Consider the following 20,594-nt stretch of genomic DNA (forward strand, 5'->3'; position numbering starts at 1 on the left):
CCACCACATTCCTACGTATTTCACAACTAACTTGGTGGGAGGTAAAGTGAGGGCAAGTTCCAACTTCGCTACATTTTCTGCACAGCTTAGAACACTGCTTCTTAGGAAACGGTTGGAGGAACCATGGGGTACTCTGCTGATACTGTCCGCTCATGTCATCGTGATCATACTTTGACAGCTGAGTGGGGTGCAGATATTGCAAGAGTACCCTCTCTCTTTTAACTTTTTGGACTGTGTGGTACCAGGTATTGCTTTTTATGCTTAAATAGGACTATGAGTATGCTCATCAATCCATCCATCCATTTATTTATTTACTAGAGGCCCAATGCATGAAATTCATGCAAGGTCCTTGGCCCTGGCCCCCGCCTGCCACCACCGCTGCGGCGGGGCCGGGGGGCGGGGGGGGGGGGAGGGGGGCTCTGCCGCCCTCTGCGGCTTTGCCCAGAAGTACATCTGGTCTAATTAGCATATTACGCTTTTATTATTATTATAGATTTAACAACCCATTCAATAAATTCTGGGCAATGGGTATATAAAGATAAAAGACATAGTGCTTGCTTTGCAGAAGCTTACAAGCCAGTGAGGAGATGCATTGTGGTGGCATGCATGAAAAAGTCCATGAGAAGCAGTGCCTTGGAAAACACAGAAGAGGGGACCCTCACACTTGGACAGTGGGTCAGGGACATTCCGTGGCTGAAATGAAGATGACTGCTGGATTGTCTTTTCCCCCCATCTCTTTCTTCCTTCCTTTTGTCTTGAACTGAGTCATGTGTATTAATCAGTTGAAAGAGGGAAAGGTTCCAGGCCGCAGGAAAACTATACAGAACTAAGAAAGCATAGCATATGCTTAGAGAGCTTAGCATATTTGGGGAACTTCCAGTGTCACCGTTTTCTGTGTGTGTGTCATAGCAGAGCCTTAACGGACAGCAGCAATGAGATAATGATCCCTCTAAAATATGTCTGGAGGAGGAATTGGAGACTCCCGTGTTAGCCTACAATGATCATACTTTTAAAATGTGTGTGTCTGTGAGATTCTTACAAGAGCCCTGGGATTTTTTTACTTTTTCATGAATCAAGTTTTTATTAAGTAAACAATACATGCGAAGCATCCTGCAAAGACCTATAGTGTTCCTTATGGTAGCCACTAGCTACATGTGCCTATGGAATACTTGACATGTGGCTAGTCCCAATTGAGATATGCTAGAAGTATCAAACACAGAAGTTTAAGACAGTACAAAGAAAAAGGAATGTAAACTATTTAATGAATATTTTTTTTTCTATAGAGCACATGTTTAAATAACATTTTGGATGTATTTGGTTAAATAAAATGTGGTATTAAAATTAATTTCACCTGTTTCTCCTTATTTATTTATTTATCCTCATCTGAGGATATTTTTCCATTGATTTTCAGAGAGAGAGAGTGGAAGGGATGGTGAGAGACAGAGAGAGAGACAGAGAGAGAGAGAGAGAGAGAGAGAGAAACATCAGTGTGAGAGAAACACATCCATTGGTTGCCTCCTGCATGGGCCCAGGACCAGGGCCAGGGATCGAGCCTGCAACCGAGGCACACGCCTTTGACCGGAATTGAACCTGGGGCCCTTCAGTCTGAGGTCTGATGTTCTATCCAATGAGCCAAACTGGCTAGGGCTCTCCTTATTTTTAAAGATGTGGCTACTGGAAATTTAAAATGACATATGTGGCTTATATTTTATTACTATAGGACATCAATGTGCTAGCTTTTGGGGACTCAGTGAAAAGAAAAACCAATGAGGGAAGATAGAAAACTATAACCAACAATAAAAGAAAATAAGAAATAAATTAAAAAAACCAAATATAAAGTCCACATTGTAATAAATACTGTGAAGAAGTATTTCTATGGGGAAGAAAACTAGGGGACCTAATTTAGATTGACCGGTCACAGAGGCCTCTCATGTTATTGCTGGGACTGCAAGGAGGCCTTTCTACATGGAGTTAGTTTCCAGGTGAAAGTGGGAATGGAACATTCCAGGCCAAGGAAACAGACTGCCAGTCAATATTTACCGAGTCTACCAGACACCCTGGGAATGCAGAAAAGCTGTGGGGCTGCCAGACACCAGAAGGTTCTCAGACTCCTTGGAGCTTGTGGTCTGGTGGGGAGACAGAAGAGGCAGGTCCCTGAGTGTGCAGGGTTGGGGCAAATACCGGCTCTGGGAGCGTCCTTCCTCCTCTTCTCTCCCCCTAAGACCATCGTGGACCACAGTCTTGGCTATGCAGGTTCCCAGGGCCCATCAGTTCTTCCTTCGTGGTCGGTAATGCTCATATTTGTCCCCTTTCCCTGTTCTCACTACTCTGCTCTGGCACAGACTCATCATCTCAGAAGTGAGTGTCTGCATTTGCCTCTTAACCAGTTTCCTTGCCTCCAGCCTCTTGCTCTCTTTAGTATCTTCTGTACACGGCTGCCAAATTAATCTTCCAGAAATACCATTGAGACCATGTAACTTCCTTGCTTCAAAGCTTTCCCTCGCTTCCGGATGCTGGCAGAGGAGCCGTTTGCCAGGAGCTGCTGCATTTCTCTCTTCCCTTTCACCGTTATGACGGCTCCTGGCGAAGCTCTGCCGACAGCAGTACTGGCAACCTCTTCAGCTGATGTTGAATAGTCTTTGAACCTCACTTCTAGACTTCTTCCCTTATTTCCCCTCCTGCCCTGCATCATCCTCTGGGCCAAGCATGCTGGAATTCTCACTGTTCTTCACACAGGGAGTTGCACTGCCTCCCAGGGAAGAACAAGAGCATGTTAGCAGGAGCATGGGTTCCAGAGTCAGCCAGACTATGTTCACATCCCAGCTCCGCCATTTCACTAGGTGTGAGAAGTCTTTCAAAAGTGATCTATCTTTTCTAAGCCTCAGTTTTCTCCTGTGTTATACCAGGAGGCCAAGAGTAATTCGTGTCCCTTGGGGATGGGCTGATAAGATGAAACACTAACAGTAAAGCATTTGTAGGTGCTTAGTCCATATTAAGTCCTTACTTCATTGGCATTGTTTAAATGAATGGTAAGCCATACTTGTGCTGATTAACAGACATAGAAACCCATGGCCCTGCTTTCATTTTCCATCCCTAGTGCCGGTTAGCAGCCTCCTTATATCTGATGATGTTTCTCTCTCTCTCTCTCTTTAATGCTGGCCAGAAACACTGAATGGGGACACTGAATAGTGGTGTCAAGGAGCTGGATAGGACCTCAAAGATAATCCAGTGTAGGACCTCTGAGCTCCCTCTGTGTGTCCAAGTAGACCCAGAAGAGTTAGTTGAAAAACTCCTGTCAGCCTTTGTGGGACTTGGTATTTCCCCCTCCCCCCACATGTTTATTGTTGAATGAATTACATATATCCCTCTTCTCCCTCCAAACCCCCATTGACCTCTTCTAGCCTGCCCGCGCCCCAGGCCTTCACCACCCTATTGTCTGTGTCTTTGGGTTTGGTTGATCTCTTCCCACCCACCTACCCCTCCTTCCCTCTGAGATTCCACAGTCTTTTCCATGCTTCTATGTCTCTGGATCTCTTTTGTTCATCAGTTTATTTTGTTCATAAGATTCAACATATGAGTGAGATCATGTGATACTTTCCTTTCTCTGACTGACTTATTTTGCTTAGCATAATTCTCTCCAGGTCCACCCATGCTGTTGCAAATGGTAGGAGTTCCTTTCTTTTTTACAGTTGCATAGTATTCCATTGTATAAATGTACCACAACTTTTTTTTATCCACTAGGTATGTTATTTTACTAGCACAGCAATCTATTTATTTTGTTTTCCCCACCAAATTTCTGGTTTATCAGTTAATTAGATGTCTTTTTTTTTACTTCTGTCAGTGAGAAAGGGTGAAAAAGGCTTGAAGGGGGGATATAGGAGACTGGGCCTCAGCTGTGAACCTTGCATGAGTAATAGCCTCACTTCTTCCTGTGTTCCCGATCACATTTCTAGGGTCCTCCATGGGATTAATCAGATCATGCACTTTGAAGGTTAAAAGTCTTACACAATTTTAAGGTGTTATTATTACACAGTCTTTCTTCACTTTCCCCCGCTGAGACTTGGTGTAAGCTTAGTCCACTGTTAAAAGGAGGAGGCACTTTGAAGTCCTCTCATTGGGAATATTTTCTAAGACAGTACTGCAGGTTGACTTAAGGCAAATTAGCCATAAACAACTATGTTATTTTAAATAGAAAAAAAATAAATTAAATTGTCTTTCACCCGGCCGGCATAGTTCAGTGGTTGAGCATTGACTTATGAACAAAGAGGTTACGGTTTGATTCCCAGTCAGGGCATATGCCTGGGTTGTGGGCTCGATCCCCAGTGGGGTGTGTGCAGGAGACAGCCAATCAATGATTCTCTCTCATCATTGATGTTTCTGTCTCTCCCTTCTTCTCTGAAATCAATAAAATATGTTTTTTTTTTTAAAGAAAGAAATCACCTTTCCAAACAGTTTTAGATTTTTTGTTTTGTGTTTTGTAAGTTCTTTTTAAAATAAACATTAGTTTTGGATTGCAACAGACTGGTCACAACTCAAATTAAATTACAAAGAACACACTGTGCCACAGAGTCCCCTAAGTAATTAACAGGTTCTTTTTCAAACTAGGAAGCTTTAAGTGGAAGAAGGCTTTGGTTCAAGATTGACTTTTATATTTGCAATCAAAGGCAGAAAGTGAGTTAATGTGGCTGGAATAATGTTTCTCAATTGTTTTCACACCAAGACATGGAAATTCTGTATCATCTGTTAATGTCAGTATTTTAAAATAGTATTTAAAATATATAAATATAACTTAAAATAATATATATCTTTTGGGGGCATCATCTACATTAGAAATCACTGAACAAGAGACTTTGTCTTCCTTTTCATTTATATCTTTGGAAGATGCAGTATGCAGCAGGTTGTTAACAAGAGAGGAATATAATAACTGGTCCAGAGTTAGTGCAGCATAAATACAGGGTGAAGCAAAATTAGGTTTGCAGTTATCTGAGTGAAAAACAATACAATATTTTAAAAATAATAATACAAGAGTAAACTCTATTTCATGTACTCAAAAGTAATTTTTCAACACCTCTTTTATGGAGATCAAAATGTCTATAAATTATCCCATCTAAATTACTATAGTATTAAAGACTTAGATGTTAGAACTGAAACTATAAAATTCCTAGATGAAAATATAGTCAGTATGCTTTTTGACATTGTTATCAGCAATATCTTTTTGGCTACATTTCCTTGAAACAAGGGTAACAAAAGAAACAATAAACATCAAACTAAAAAGTTTTTGCACAGTGAAAGAAACCATCAATAAAATTAAGACAAGCAACTGAGTGGGAGAAGGTATTTGCAGATGACACATCCAAAAGGGGTTAACACCAACAATATATAAATGACTCACATAACACCAAAAACAAAACTAAACAATTCAATTAAAAAAAATGGGCAGAAGACTTGAATAGACAGTTCTCTCAAGAGGACATACGGGTGGCTGAAAGATATATAAAAAGATGGTCAACATCACTAATCATTAGGGAAATTCAAATTAAAATCATATGAGGTATCACTTCATACTTGTCAGAATGGCTGTCATCAATAATTCAACAAATAACAAGTGCTGAAGAGGATGTGAAGAAAAGGGAAGCCACTTTTGGTGGGATTGTAAATTGGTGCAGTCACTATAGAAAACAGTATGGAGATTCCTCAAAAAATTAAAAATAGAACTGTATTAGAACTAACTACCCAGCAATTCCACTTCCAGGTATTCATCCAAAGAAAACAAAAACACTAATTTGAAAAGATACATGCAGCCCTATGTTCTTTGCAGCACTACTAGTAATAGCCAAGATATGGAAGCAACTAGGATGTCCATCAGCAGATGAATGGATGAAGAAGATGTGATATGGACCTAGAGAATACTATGCTAAGTGAAACAAGTCATACAGAGAAATACAAATACCATATGATCTCACTTATATGTGGAATCAAAAAAACAAAATAAATAACAAAACAGAAGAGAAGAGAAACAGACCCACACATATAGAGAACAAGCTGATGGTTGCCAAAGGAGAGGAGGTGAAGGAATAGAAATAAGAAAATTAAATATATAAATTCTTGCTCACGGTAGGGCACAGATAATACCAGTACATGAAGCAGCAAAATATATAGTATGGCAGGTGGTGGAATGTGCTGAGAAGAGTACTGGGGGTGAAGAAATGTTTTGAGTTTTAAGTATGGTAATAAAATAAGGAAGGCTGTTATGGCTCAGTTGGTTGAGTGTTTTCCCATGCACCAAAAAGTTGCTGGTTCAATTCCTGGTTAGGGCACATAACCAGGTTTCAGGTTCAGTCCCTGGTTGGGGTGCATATGGAGGCCACCAATCTATATTTCTCTTTCTCCTTCTTCCTTTCTCTCTGAAATCAATAAAAAAAAAACATATTAAAATAAGGAGAGCTTCACTAAAAGCTGACGTTTAAAAAAATAAAAAAATCAGTAAATAACCGTGGCATTTGACTACAGGAAAAAGAACAAAACACCAACAGGTCCTCCTGTATACGAGGTCCTCTATCTGTATTTGTTAAAAATGTCTAAAGGAACAAGGCTAATATAGTGCCCAACACAGTTGACCACCCTTATGACAGTCCTTCTTACGTTGAGCCCCAAGATTTTCCTCTCTTATTTTACTTGCTCAGAACCAGTTTTCAGAAGAGTCAGTAAAGAACCAATGACTCAGTAGCTCTGATGTCCGAATGCTAGGAATCCTGAAAAGGTAAAAGAAACACTGGAAATTGTCCATGACCAATGATTCCAAACTTATCAAATAAGAGAATGACCCATTTTTAACATCAGAGAATTTCTAGGTTCCCTCCCCACTGCATCCCACAATTTGATTGTGGCTATACTTTTGGTATCTGTTGATTAAAAGAAAAAGACATAACCATACCAATCCAGGTGGCCTCTTACAATGGAACCTTGGCCCAAGTATCTTCAGCTTATCTGAGGAGGCCACCAACATTTTAGATGAAATTTCTTGTTGCATAAATGAGGCACAGGAGCATTAGTGATTAAGAAATAACCAATGTGCAATCCAGAAAAGCATAGGATGTTTAAATAGAGATTTGAAAATATTCAGAAGTCACAACCAAGTCGACCTGAGATCTCTTGCTCAAAGAAACATGCCAACCCCTGATTAATAGATTTCATTCTTGGGGAGGCAGAAATATGTTTTTAAATTTATTTTTGTTTAAAAATTTTATTTTTCAATTACAATTTACATTCAATATTATTTTGTTTTAGTTTCAGATGTACAACATAGTGGTTAGACAATCATATACTTTACAAAAAGTGATCCACCCAATGGAGACACAAATATTCTTGTGTGTGTGTGTTTTCCCCCTTATTATTTTCATGTGGCACTTTAGTGTTAATTTCATCACTGGCTTCATGGGTATTGTTGAGAAATCTCCACTCTGAGCACTTGCAATGCTCTTTACCCCAGGGGAATGCCTTCATGGGCTGCCAGATGAAACACAGGATGCCTAGTGAAATTTGAATTTCAAATAATGCACGCAATATATAGGGCATACTTACGTTAAAAATCATTGGTTTACCCGACATTCAAATTTCACTAATATTCTGTACTTTTGTTGTCATTGTTGCTAAATGTGTCAAGTTTACCTCCAGATGTTCAAAGTGGTACCAAGTACTGAAAGGGAGGAACTGAAAATGTGGGTGACATTTTTGCATAGCTGTCAACAGTGGTTACTGAGACATTTTCTGGTGATCTTGCAGGTTTCTGTCAAAGGAAGGCTTGTGTATAGTTTTCTCGGGGAGTCTTGCTGGTCTTCATGGACACACAACCCAGCTCAGTCACTGGCAGCCCAGGCAGCAGTTACTCATCCTCCTTATTCCCTCAGCTCATTCTCATCTACATGAACACATTACTAGTATATGTAATATAGAACACATTACTACAGAACAATGTATATAGAACACATTACTACAGAACACATCTGTCTTTCTGTGTGTGTATGTGTTGTGGGGGGGGGGGGGGCAGCGAAGGTAAAGATTTCTTTGGGATGAAGTAATGACTTTAAGGGTCAAATCAGAGAGAGCAGGTAGGAAGGAGACTTCCACTCACTCAGACCCCTCATTTCCCTGTATAGGAATCAGGGCATTTCCTGTGGAGATAGTGAACTGTAAAAACACTCCACTTTTTCTCCTCTGAACTTGAATTTAAGGGAGATTGGAGTTTAGATGCCTTTATCTACCGTACTTTCCGGCGTATAAGACGACCTTTTAACCCAGGAAAATCTTCTCAAAAGTCGGGGGTCTTGTACGCCGGAAAATACAGTATTTACAATTTAGAATTAAAGTGAGTTATTGCCAAATGATGGGTGGGTTACTGTATTTTCCGGCGTATAAGACCCCCGACTTTTGAGAAGATTTTCCTGGGTTAAAAGGTCGTCTTATACGCCGGAAAATACGGTAATTTTTTCTCACAGTTTCTCTCTCCCTTTATAAGTCAGATTCAAAAGAAAAGCTGACATTGGATCCTATTTTTTTTTTCATTAAAAAAAATTTATAAGATGGGGTATTTTAGGATTTTTTCTCACTTTAATTATAAAAATGAACAAATTTATTCCAAAAAGCATGCAGAATCCTCTTGAAGGAAGACGTGGCTGCTGGCTCCTGACTCACTGCTGTTGGCTCTTGCCAAGGAACAAGTCGGTCAGGAGGCTGAGCCGCAGCCGTGGATTTTAGATACTGGGAAGACACCCGTGGAACCAGAGGTGGCGATCCACTGAATTAGAATCACGCTAACCAGCCGCAACATCAAGTCCCTGGAGAAGGCGTGTGCTGACTTGATCAGAGGCGCAAAGGAAAAGAATCTCAAAGTGAAAGGGCCAGTCCGGTTGCCAACCAAGGCTCTGAGAATCACTACAAGGAAGACTCCCTGTGGGGAGGGTTCTAAGACTTGGGATCGGTTTCAGATGAGGATCCACAGGCAGCTCATGGACTTGCACAGCCCTTCTGAGATTGTCAAGCAGATTACTTCCATCAGCATTGAGCCAGGAGTGGAGGTTGAAGTTGCCGTTGCAGATGCTTAAATCAGGCTTTTTAATAAATTGGCTATCAGTTGTTAAAAACAAAACAAAACAAAAAACATGCAGAATACGATGACAAAGGCAAAGAAACAGCTTGTTTAAATGACTATTCACATTGAAATTCTGTCACCTCAAGGCAGACCTGTGTAACAATAACTTTTCATAACACGTTCTAGGGGTCAGAGTGGTTTTCTGTCTATGAGGTTGGGAAAAAAAAGCACTGAAAATTAGGCTTCTTGTTGGATCGGATTTTGTTTCCTGCCCAGAAATGGGATTTTGAAGGTTCATTTTATGACGTTCTATGATGGTGAATGCCAGGGTCTGTCCTCTCCTCCGCAAGTGAGACCGCCGATGTTTGGTTGGTAGGGGGTGATTATTTGAAATCAGAGGATATAAAGAAATGTAAAAATGGAGCAGTTAGTGGTAGGCTGTAACAACTAATAGAAGACAATAAGGGCTATAAGGCTGTGGCATATGAGTTGGCACAATAGCAGCGTTGCTTTGATTCATTCATGAAATACTTTTTAGTGCAAGCTTGGTGCTTTGATTCGTAAGGAGCTCCTGGCTACTGCGATGAGATTGAGTGTGAAAGTGGGAGAGAAGGGCTATGGTAAAGATACGTGCAGGTGCTGTGGGGCCAGAGAGGGTGCAGCCTAAATTAGACTGGAAGTTCAAGATCAAGGGAAGGGTCACCTCCAAGGTAAGGTCTTTCCAGCTTTTAACCTCTTCCTTGTGAGTCTTGGGGTCACAGCCTTGGGTTTCTCAGGATAGTTTGATTTCTGTGCTATCATCAGACCTTGTGACAAAACGAACAAACAAATTTCTTTGGTTGTGGGTGGGAAACAGGCTCTTCCATGGGATGTCGAGAAAAACATTTCACGGATCCACGCACGGGAGGCTGTGATGTGGCATGGTGCATTTGTGGTGTAATACCAGAGGAGTTCTCCTCCTGGCTTTCCAAGGTCCCATCGCTCTCTGTCCTGCCATGGAAAAAGTCCAACCTTGTCTCCAGCAGGGCCAAGGCCAAGGCCAGTGCCCAGGGTTTCCGCTTCGTAAGTGCTTAGCAGCCCACACAGTCTGTCGTGGACCCCAGGTGGCCAGTCAGCCCACATGGTTGTGCATTCCTGGGTGGGAGAGAACACAAAGCGGGTGAGTGCAAGTTCCCAGCAGGAGAGGGAGAGAGCTTTGTTCTCCTGAGGTTTTAACCAGGAGCTTTTCTAAACAACCAGCCCATGTCCCACATTTTCCTGGGCTTGCCTTGGGGTCCACCTCCTACCAGTGATGGGCAACCTTTTGAGCTTTGTGTGTCAAACTTCGCCAAAAAACCGAGCATAACTCGGGTAGTGTGTCCTTTGAGGAAAAAACATTATTTTGAGATATTTATAGTTTAAATAACACAAATGTTTCATCCTCGGCATGCCTCAGCGGCCGCGTGTCATCAGAAATGGCACTGACACGCGTGTCAGAGGTTCGCCATCACTGTCCTAGCCAGTGAGTTTTCCCAGGTTAGACTGACAGGCCTCTAGAGCCAAGCACCTCCCTCTGCACCTTTGTGACTTTATTGTGCACGTGTTTCTCTCCCTCCTTGCTCTACCCCAACCGCCCCCCCCCCAACCTACCGCCCCAGCCCCCGTGACCTGTTGGGATGGACTGGTGGTTTCCTGGGGGGAGTGTGGAGCTGCAGTTTCCCGCTGAAGCAAACAGGCTCAGTGTCCCCAGCTGACCATGCTTAACCACGTCCGACTCCCCTGCTCTCTTTCTTTTAATAATTAGCTAACGACAATAATACTTTCATTTCTTTTTACCCTTCACAACTTTTTATTTTATTTTTTATTTTATTTATATTTATTGTTGAGAGTGTTACAAATGTTCCCCTCCCCGCTTTCCCCTATTATCCCCCTCCACCCCATTCCTGACCTACCCCAGGCCTTTACAACTTTTTAAATGGAAAACTTCAAGAAGATACAAAAAATAGAGAGAATAGTATAATGTAGCCATTACCCAACTATTACTAACTCATGGCTAATTTTGTTCTCTTTCCCCATGCACTTCTCTCCCCCATATAATTTTTGTATTAGTCATTAGTCATGGTTCTCTGGAGAAACAGAACAAAACAGGTGTGTGTGTGTGTGTGTGTATGTGTGTGTGTGTGTGTGTGTGGTGTTTGTGTAAATATATGGAAAGATTTATTTATTTATTTATTTATTTATTTATTTATTTAAGGAATTGACTCTTGAAATGATGGTGGCTAGCAAGTTTGAATTCTATAGGGCAGAGTTGGTGTTGCAGTTTTTATTGGGAAGATAATCTGGAGGCAAAATTACTTCTTTCTTGGTTTTATTCTTAAGGCCTTTAAGTTATTAGATTCCCCCACCCTCAAACCCCCATCATGTGGAGGATAATCTGCTTTGCCCACCGTCTACTGATTTAAATGTTGAGCACATATAAAAATATCTTCACAGCAACATCTAGACTGGTGTTTGACCCAAAAATGGGTTCTATGGGGCTTAGCCAATTTGACACATAAAATGAACTGTTATGATTTTGAAACTAATCTGTTATATTATTTCATTCATAATAGTTTAGTATATATCTCTAAAAAAATATTCTGCCCTAGCTGGTTTGGCTCAGTGGTTAGAGCGTCAGTCTGCAGACTGAAGGGTCCCGGGTTCGATTCCAGTCGGGGGCACGTGCCTGGGTTGTGGACTTGATCCCCAGTGGGGGGTGTGCAGGAGGCAGCCAATCATTAATTCCCTCTCACCATTGATGTTTCTGTCTCTCTCTCCTCTCCCTTCCTCTTTTAAATCAATAAAAATATATTTAAAAAATAAAGATTCTTTTAAAAAAGTTAAAACAACACTATTTTCACTCCTTTGATATTAAAAATCCTGAATTATTTTAGTTTGAATAAAGATCCAAATTAAGCCCATACTTTGCAATTATAGGTATGATTCAGAGGAGTCTATTGATATATAAGTTCTTTCATCTCTCTTTGTTTTGCTTATAATTTATCGGTGGAAAAACTGGTTAGTCCCATAGAATTTTGCATCATCTGGATTTTACTGGTTGCATCTCCATGTCCTTTAACATGTTTCTCTGCCCCTGTATTTCCTGTACGTTGGTAATATGGAGAGGAGCTTTAATTTTTTTTCTTTTTGCAAAATTACTTCAGGCCTGTCTTGTCAGGCTGTCTTTCTTAGATGTTAGCAATCTTTATTTATCAATGCCTGAATTTACTACTTCATTAGGATCTGTAAAGTTTTAAGTTATATAATTTCTTCTGTAACTATTCACAGAAATATTTATACAAAGAGAAATTGCTCCTCATTAACTATATGGGTACAGTTTTTCCTAATTCTTTATCCCAGTGTTTTCCAAGTTGAAGTTGATAAAGTCCTAGATTTCTGCTGAGATGTTCTTGGGGGCAGGGAGAGGGGGTCTGCAAGCTTTCTGCTATAAGAATCTAACTACATTTCCATCTCAGCAATAATTAAGAAATAAGCATATTCTAGATCATCTGTATGAGCATCTTGTATCAGAGTTCAACCGTTGATCTGAGTGTTGCCGCTCACATTTGTATTTAGGGTCATGATTTAATTATCAAAGGTTGATGAATAAAGAAGATGGGCTTACTATGCCAGACAGCTTTTCACGGGCTTTCAGTTTGAATGGAGAATTGAGTCAATTTGGGCGACACTTAATATACAGATTATGGATCAAAAAGAAGATAAATTGTGGTGGTCAGTGCCAGAGTCATGGCTGTGAAAGGGGAAAAACCATTGTTATATGTTATTTGTATTAGTTTATTTGATTTGTGTTGGTTTGGTAGTTTTGCTTATATTGAATTTAGAAATTGCTTTTATTTTTATAGTTGTCAAAATATGTATTTTTACTATTTAAGAAAATTTATAATTAAAACAACTTAAGTCAACACACTGGCTCTGAAAGAGCTTATTTTTCTTTTTCTTAAAAGGTCTACTTATAACTCAGGTTTGAGAAACACTGCTTTGTCCCAGTCTGGCTTGCATAGGGCTATTAGCTAACCCCACAGTCAGTGCACTTTGTCTGAAGGAGTGACCTCCTGCGGAGGGTATTTGGAATCTAATGGAGTGTGCCCAGGGGACCAGGGACACGCACAGATACAGAGCTGTATTGGGGAAAAGGTGTTTGTGGGCCTCCTGCCCTCCCTGACATCATCCTAAGCCACAACTGCCCCCTGTGTACCTTTCACTGGTGCCTTGTGAGCTCTGGTCAACGGAGAATGTTAGGCCATACCTACATATTACCGAAACAACTCTTTGTTAAAATAAAAGGCAAAACAAAAGCTATCCAAAGCAGTCTTCTCCAATTTTAATGGGCCGAGTCACCTAGGGATTGTTAAAATGCAGATTCTGACTCAGCTGATACAAGATGGGGACTGAGGCCCTGGCTGGTTTGGCTCAGTGGATGGAGCATCAGCCTGCGGACTGAAGGGTCCTGGGTTCTATTCTGGTCAAGGGCATATGCTGGAGTTGCGGTCTCGGTCCCCAGTGGGGAGAGTGCAGGAGGCAGCCAGTCAGTGATTCTCCTTCATCATTGATGTTTCTCTCTCTCTCCCTCTCCCTTCCTCTCTGAAATCAATTAAAAAAGAAGAAGAAGAAGAAGATGGGGCCTGAGAAGCGGCATTTCTACCCTTCCTAGGTGGTAACTCCTTTGTCTTTATGTCACAGTCATCTTTCTTGACCTTTCTTAGATAATGCATATAAAGCCCTTAGTACAGTGTTTGATACAGAGTCAGCATTCAATAAATGTTCATGATTCTTGTAATGATAGGTACAATTAGCTCTTGAAGCACAGAGAAGGGTGGATGTAATGGGGAAGAGGACGGGGGAATAGAGGTAGACGGACTTGAGTCAGGATCCTGCTTTTGCTATTTACAAGCTATTTGACCGGGGCAAGTTAGCCTTTCAAGCCTCTGACCGTTAATGTAAAATGGGGAGGAAAATACTCTCTCATAGAATTGACAGGACTCTATACACTCCTAGAGTGGTGGATGCTCAACAGATGTCATTTCCCCCCGCTTTTGAACATAGTCTTGGGGTTGAATCTTGGTTCTTTCATGACACTACTGTGAATTGTGTTATTTTTTTTTTTTTAAAAAGATTAAATTCTTTATTGTTTAAAGTATTACATAAGCCTCCTTTTTTCCCCATTGACCTCTCCTCGGCGCTCCCACCCTTCAGTACATGCCCTCACTCCCCTACTGTCTGTGTCCATTGGTCCTGCTCATAGGCATGCATACAAGTGCTTTGGTTGACCTCTTATCCCCCGCCTCCCCTGCCTACCCTCTGAGTTTTGATGGTCTGTTTGATGCTTCTCTGTCTCTGTATGTATTTTTTGTTCATCAGTTTGTGTTGTTCATTATATTCCACAAATGAGTGAGATTGCGTGATATTTATCTTTCTCCAACTGGCTTATTTCACTTAGCATAATGCTCTCCAGATCCATCCATGCTTTTGAGAATGGTAAGAGTGCCTTCTTTTTTTACAGCAGCGTAGTATTCCATTGTGTAGATCAGGGGTCCTCAAACTTTTTAAACAGGGGGCCAGTTCACTGTCCCTCAGACCGTTGGAGGGCCGGACTATAGTTTAAAAAAAAACACCTATGAACAAATTCCTATGCACACTGCACATATCTTATTTTGAAGTGAAAAAACAAAACGGCAAAAACACCTGGCGGGCCAGATAAATATCCTCGGCGGGCCGCACGTGGCCCGCGGGCCGTAGTTTGAGGACGCCTGGTGTAGATGTACCACCATTTTTTAATTCACTCATCTGCTGATGGGCACTTAGGCTGTTTCCAAATCTTAGGTATTATAAATTGTGTTGCTATAAACAAAGGGCTTCATATATCCTTTCTGATTTTTTGGGATATATTCCTAGAAGTGGGATTACTGGGTCAAATGGGAGTTCCATTTTTAATTTCTTGAGGAAACTCCATACTGTTCTCCACAGTGGTTGCACCAGTCTGCATTCCCACCAGCAGTGCAGAAGTGTTCCCTTTTCTCCACATCCTCTCCAGCACTTGTCATTTGTTGATTTGTTGATGATAGCCATTCTGACAGGTGTGAGGTGGTACCTCATTGTCATTTTGATTTGCACCTCTCAGGTGATTAGTGACTTTGAGCATGTTTTCATATGTCTCTTTGGCCTTCTCTATGTTCTCTTTTGAAAAGTGTCTATTTAGGTCCTTTGCCCATTTTTTTTATTAGATTGTTTATCTTTCTTTTGTTAAATTGTATGAGTTCCCTGTAAATGTTGGAGATTAAGCCCTTATTGGAGATAACATTGGCAAATATGTTCTCCCATGCAGTGGGCTTTCTTGTTGTTTTGTTGATGGTTTCTTTTGCTGTGAAAAAGCTTTTTATTTTATTTTTATTTTTTGACTCTTTTTTCCCCCCAGCTTTTAAATAAATCTTTATTGTTCAGATTATTACAGATGTTTCTTCACTGATACCACTCCTAGGGCAATGGAAACTAAAGGGAAAATAAACAAATGGGTCTACATCAAAATAAAAAGCTTTTGTCATTTTGATTTGCATCTCTCAGATAATTAGTGACTTTGAGCATGTTTCCATATGTCTCTTGGCCTTCCAAGAAACTAGAAACACCAATTAGAAAGGACATATGCACCCCTGTGTTCATAGCAGCACAATTCACCATAGCCAAGATTTGGAAACAGCCTAAATGCCCATCAGCAGATGAGTGGATTAGAAAACTATGGTACATCTACACAATGGAATACTATGCTGCTATAAAAAGAAGGAATTCTTGCCATTTGCAGCAGAATGGATGAGCATTATGTTAAGTGAAATAAGCCAGTCAATGAAAGAAAAATACCACATGATCTCACTCATTTATGGAAAATTAAGAACATTATAACCTGATGAACAAAAAGATAGATACAGAGGCAGTAAAGCATCAAACAGACTGTCAAATTACAGCGGGAAGGTTGGGGGGTGGGGAGGGAGATAAGAGATCAACCGAAGGACTTGTATGCATGCATATAAGCACAACCAATGGACACAAGACACTGGGGGGTGAGGGCATGTATGGGAGTGGGGTTGGGGGGGGGGCAATGGGAAGATATGTACACATGTACTACCTTAATAAAAATAAAATGGGATGAGGTGGAATTCCCTCCTCTTAAAAATGTTTCTAGAGCTACTAAAAAACTTGCATTTACAAAATAGTTGATAAAAATATTCCTCTGGATTGTACAAGAAGGGAGACAGGGACCACTGATAAGCCATGGTATATGACATTAATCAGACTTGGCTTCTTTTTCTCCTGTTGCATCTGAGGTTGGATTCTCCTCGTTTTTAGTTTCTCTGTTTTCGCAGGGAGATCTTCTTTAGGTTCCTGGTCAGCCACTTCAGCTTGCTTTCCCTTTGTGCCCCCTTTTCCTTTCATTTGCACTTTTTTGTCTGCAGATTTATCCTTTCCTGCCGCCTTTTTGGGCTTCGTTTCCACTTTTGCAGGCTGACAACCTGGCCGACCTCCTCTTGGGCTCCTCCTTGGCCGCCCCCTCCGCAGAGCTGACCTTCCTCTTGGGCGTTGTGGTGGCGGGCCGGTGTGCTGGATGCCTGAAGGCTGCGGGGTGCCTAGTGGCTTGGCGAACCTGGGCTGCCTGGCTGCTGCTTTGTCTCCCATTGCCCAAGCTGCTCGGACCCCTCCACTGTGTTCTTTATTGCAGCTATGTCATTCTTCATTTCCTCTTGATTCTGATACATGTTGTTGAATTTGTTTTCCATCCTTTTCAGTGTCCTTATAACCATTGCTCTGAATTAAATCTCTGACAAATTGCTTGCCTCCATTTTGTTTATTTCCTTTTCTGTTGATTCCTCCTTTTCATTCGAATGGGGGTTGTTTCCTCGTCTCCCCATTTTGGCTGTTCCTTTGTGATTGTTTCTATGTATTAGATCAAACTGCTATGCCACCCAGATTTTTTGAGTTTGTCTTATATAGTAGATGTTTTGTGGGACCCAGTGGCATAATCTCTCTGGTCTTCTGGGCTGGGTAATCTAGGGTTGCCCCCTTCTTGGGATATCTGTCTTCTCTTGGTGTAGTTGGGTCTTCAGTGTTATTGTCCAGTTTGTGGATGGAGTCTCCTCTCAGGGTGTCTGGTTATGTGGCTCACTCTCTACCATGTTCACTGAACAGCCCAAAATACAAATCGGCAAGACACGACACAAAGGGAACAAACACGAATGTACTCACAACACCAATAGCCCAATATAAGTGATCACCAGTGAAAAGAGAATTGGAAGAGAGAAAAGAGAGCAAAAACGATATTGAGAAAGGAAAAAAAGGTAAGAGAGAAAAGAAAAAGAAGAAAAAGGAAGAAAAAACATATATGTGGAGGAAACACCACAAAATAAACAGATAAACCAAAAAATGCAAACAATAAACACTCAGAAAAAAAGGGGGGGGGGGGGCGGGCAGAATCTGTAGAGGCAGAGCTTATATACAGAAAGTAAGGTTAAGGAATTGAATGAATAAGGGGAGAACCTTGACTCAGTTTAGAGGAGGTAGGAAGAGAATGAATGGATAAGAAGAAGATAAAAAAATTTTAAAACTCAAGTAAAAAATTAAAAAATAAATAAATAACAAGGGAAACCCCCCCCCCAAAATATTTTTAAATTTATCTGTTCATTTATTCATCCATTTTCGAAAAAGGAGAATAGAGAAGAGAGCAGGTAGGCTTCAGTTTAGTGAGTCAGACTACCGTACTTTCTGGCGTATAAGACAACTGGGCGTATAAGATTTTCCTGGGTTAAAAAGTCATCTTATATGCCAGAAAATACGGTAGTCCAATATATCTAATCCATTATATCTAATCCCATCAATATAGTCCAATATACCATATTTTCCAGCATATAAAATGACTTTTTAACCCAGGAAAATCTTATACGCCCAGTTGTCTTATATGCCGGAAAGTACGGTAATTAAACAATTAGGAGAAGAAGAGAGCAAGAGAGGCGAGGAAACACAAGCATAAAAAAATTGACTAGCAAAGAAAGAGAAAGGAGAAGGGTGCGTGGACTTGGAGCAGGGGAGAGGAAATTAGATATATGAGTAGGCCAACAGAGACTATAGTAATAATAACACGTCAATAAAGCAGATAAAGAAGATCAATTTTAACAAGGAGTAAAAAGAAAGGAAAGAGAAACTACAGCAGGGACAAGAGAAGAGAAAACAGGATGAAAGAGGGAGAAGTGAGGAAGAAAAGGGTGGAATAAAAGAAAAAAATAAGATAAAATAAAATAACAAAAGTAAAAATAGAATGAAGAAAAAATATGAAAAAAAAAACTGGAAAAAAATATGAAAAAAAAAAGCCGGAAAATAAAGAAAAAAATCACATAAAAAATAAAGAAAAAAAATCCTATATAATAAAGAGCTAATATGCAAATGGTCATTGCGCCCTCGCACCCTCATGCCCTCGCGCCCTCGCGCCCTTGCGCCCTCGCATCCTCGCGCCCTCGTGCCCTCACACCCTCATGCCCTTGTGCTGGAACTACTCAGACACTCAACACTGGGGAGAGAGGAATGGGGATCAGCCAGGCACAAATGAGCTTGCAAGAGAGGAATGGGAACCAGCCAGGAACAAATGATCTTGTGAGAGAGGAATGGGGACCAGCCAGGCTGAGGCCCAGGAGAGGAATAAGCTGCATTCCCCGCGGTCTTGAGCACCAGTGGCTGCGCCCTCCTCCCCTAATCAGCACCTGCTCCCTGTTTAGACATCACTTAACTTGATGAAACATTTCTAGGTTTATTAGCTGAGAACCTCCTCATGACAACCCAGTGAAGTAGGCAGAGAAGAGATTACAATTCCCATGGTATATGTGTATGTATTCAGAAATGAAGCTCAGAGAGGAAAAGTGTCAAGCCCACTGGTTCCCAAGGTGCAGCACACACCCCACAGGGGGGCAATTTGAATTTAAGTGGGGGCAATTGGAGAATGAGTTAACAGTGAATTTTTTGCATTTCTTATGGTTCTAGAGGGCTCATCTACAGCGTATCCTATATAATAAAAGGCTAATATGCAAATGACTGAATGGTGGAATAACAGGTCACTATGACGCACACTGACCACCAGGGGACAGACACTCAATGCAGGAGCTGCCCCCTGGTGGTAAGTGTATTCCCACAGGGGGAGTGCCGTTCAGCTAGAAGCTAGGCTCATGGCTGGTGAGCACAGCAGCAGTGGCAGGAGCCCCTCCCGCCTGAGTGGCAATGCTAAGGATGTCCAACTGATGGCTTAGGCCCACTAAGCCGTCAGTCAGATATCCCCCCAGGGATCCCGGACTGCAAGAGGGCACAGGCCAGGCTGAGGAACCCCCCCCCAAGTGCACGAATTTTGTGCACCGGGCCTCTAGTTTTTTAAATAAAATAAAAAAGTGAAGTGTTATTTATTACAGCTGAGTTTTAATGCCCCATGGGGGCTGGTTTAAGACCCCACTCTTCTATTCTGTCTGACATTTCTCAGTTTCCTGTTAGATAGTCAGCACCATGTTGAAGTTCAAGCAATCCACCACTCCTCTGTTTGTGTCTATCTCCACAGCCTTGGCTTCAAGCAGGAGGGACCAATCTGCCCACTTAGCCTGTCTGCCTGCTGTCAATCTTAATCTCTCAAGTGTCTGTTTCTGACAGGGCTATAGGTGGTGAGGGTGCTGTATCACTTTCCGTTACTGAATGGCCTCTCTTCAACCCAGTCCCTGAGGGCTCTTTGGGGCTATTCAGAGTTTTTGTGTCCTTTACACAGCTCAGGGTGTAGTCTGGGTGTGGCTGTATTCAGTGTCTTGAGGCTGCTGGGAGGAGCTGGCTCTTCAGGAGAATAATCACTATGTAGGTCTCCAGAGGGTCAGGAATGCTTCAGTGCTAGATTCCTGGTCACCTCTCCCCATCCTGCTCTCCTTCACAGCCTCTCCCCAGACTCCACAAGTCCATACCTCCACCTGCACTGCAGCCACGGGTGAGTGTTTGTATTTGAAAGGTCCTATGAATTGGGTTTAGCAAAGAAAAGCAAAGACAAAACAGAGGCAAAACAACCACATGACTGCTAGTTTCTCTCCTCCCCTCCCCCCCCCCCAGGTCCCACACCCCCCACCCCAGCACTGCACAGCTTGGGCAGCTCTTTCTGGGCTCAGCCTCTCATGGCTGTGGACTTAGATCAATACTCCCCTGCCACCAGCACCCCTGTGGACTTCCTTTCCACAGTCAGATATTACACTTGTCCCCAAGGGACATGGACTTGGTGCCATGTAGCTTCCTTCTGACCCTCTCTGCTTGATGGTCTTGTGACTCTCTCCAGACCAGATCCCTGATCCTACCATTCTGTAGGCGTCCTCTGCCCTTTCTGGCTGTGAATTGTCTCACCAGCTATGTCTACTTCACCAATTCCAGGTGGATGTCATTCGATTTAGATGCTCCTTTTATCTGCTCTGGGATAAGGCTC

At 41.7% G+C, this 20,594-nt stretch overlaps 1 protein-coding gene and 2 pseudogenes across 3 annotated transcripts in view; 2 read left to right on the plus strand and 1 right to left on the minus strand.

Moving 5' to 3' along the window:
- Positions 1-20,594, plus strand: part of TMEM45A (transmembrane protein 45A) — a 110,991-nt gene that overhangs the window by 47,705 nt on the left and 42,692 nt on the right. The gene's annotated exons all lie outside the window — the stretch shown is intronic.
- LOC103302620 (40S ribosomal protein S20-like) lies at positions 124-9,118 on the plus strand (annotated as a pseudogene).
- Positions 16,288-18,608, minus strand: LOC129148108 (non-histone chromosomal protein HMG-14-like; annotated as a pseudogene).

The sequence above is a fragment of the Eptesicus fuscus genome, chromosome 3, assembly GCF_027574615.1.
Source record: "Eptesicus fuscus isolate TK198812 chromosome 3, DD_ASM_mEF_20220401, whole genome shotgun sequence".
Classification (NCBI taxonomy): Eukaryota; Metazoa; Chordata; class Mammalia; order Chiroptera; family Vespertilionidae; genus Eptesicus; species Eptesicus fuscus.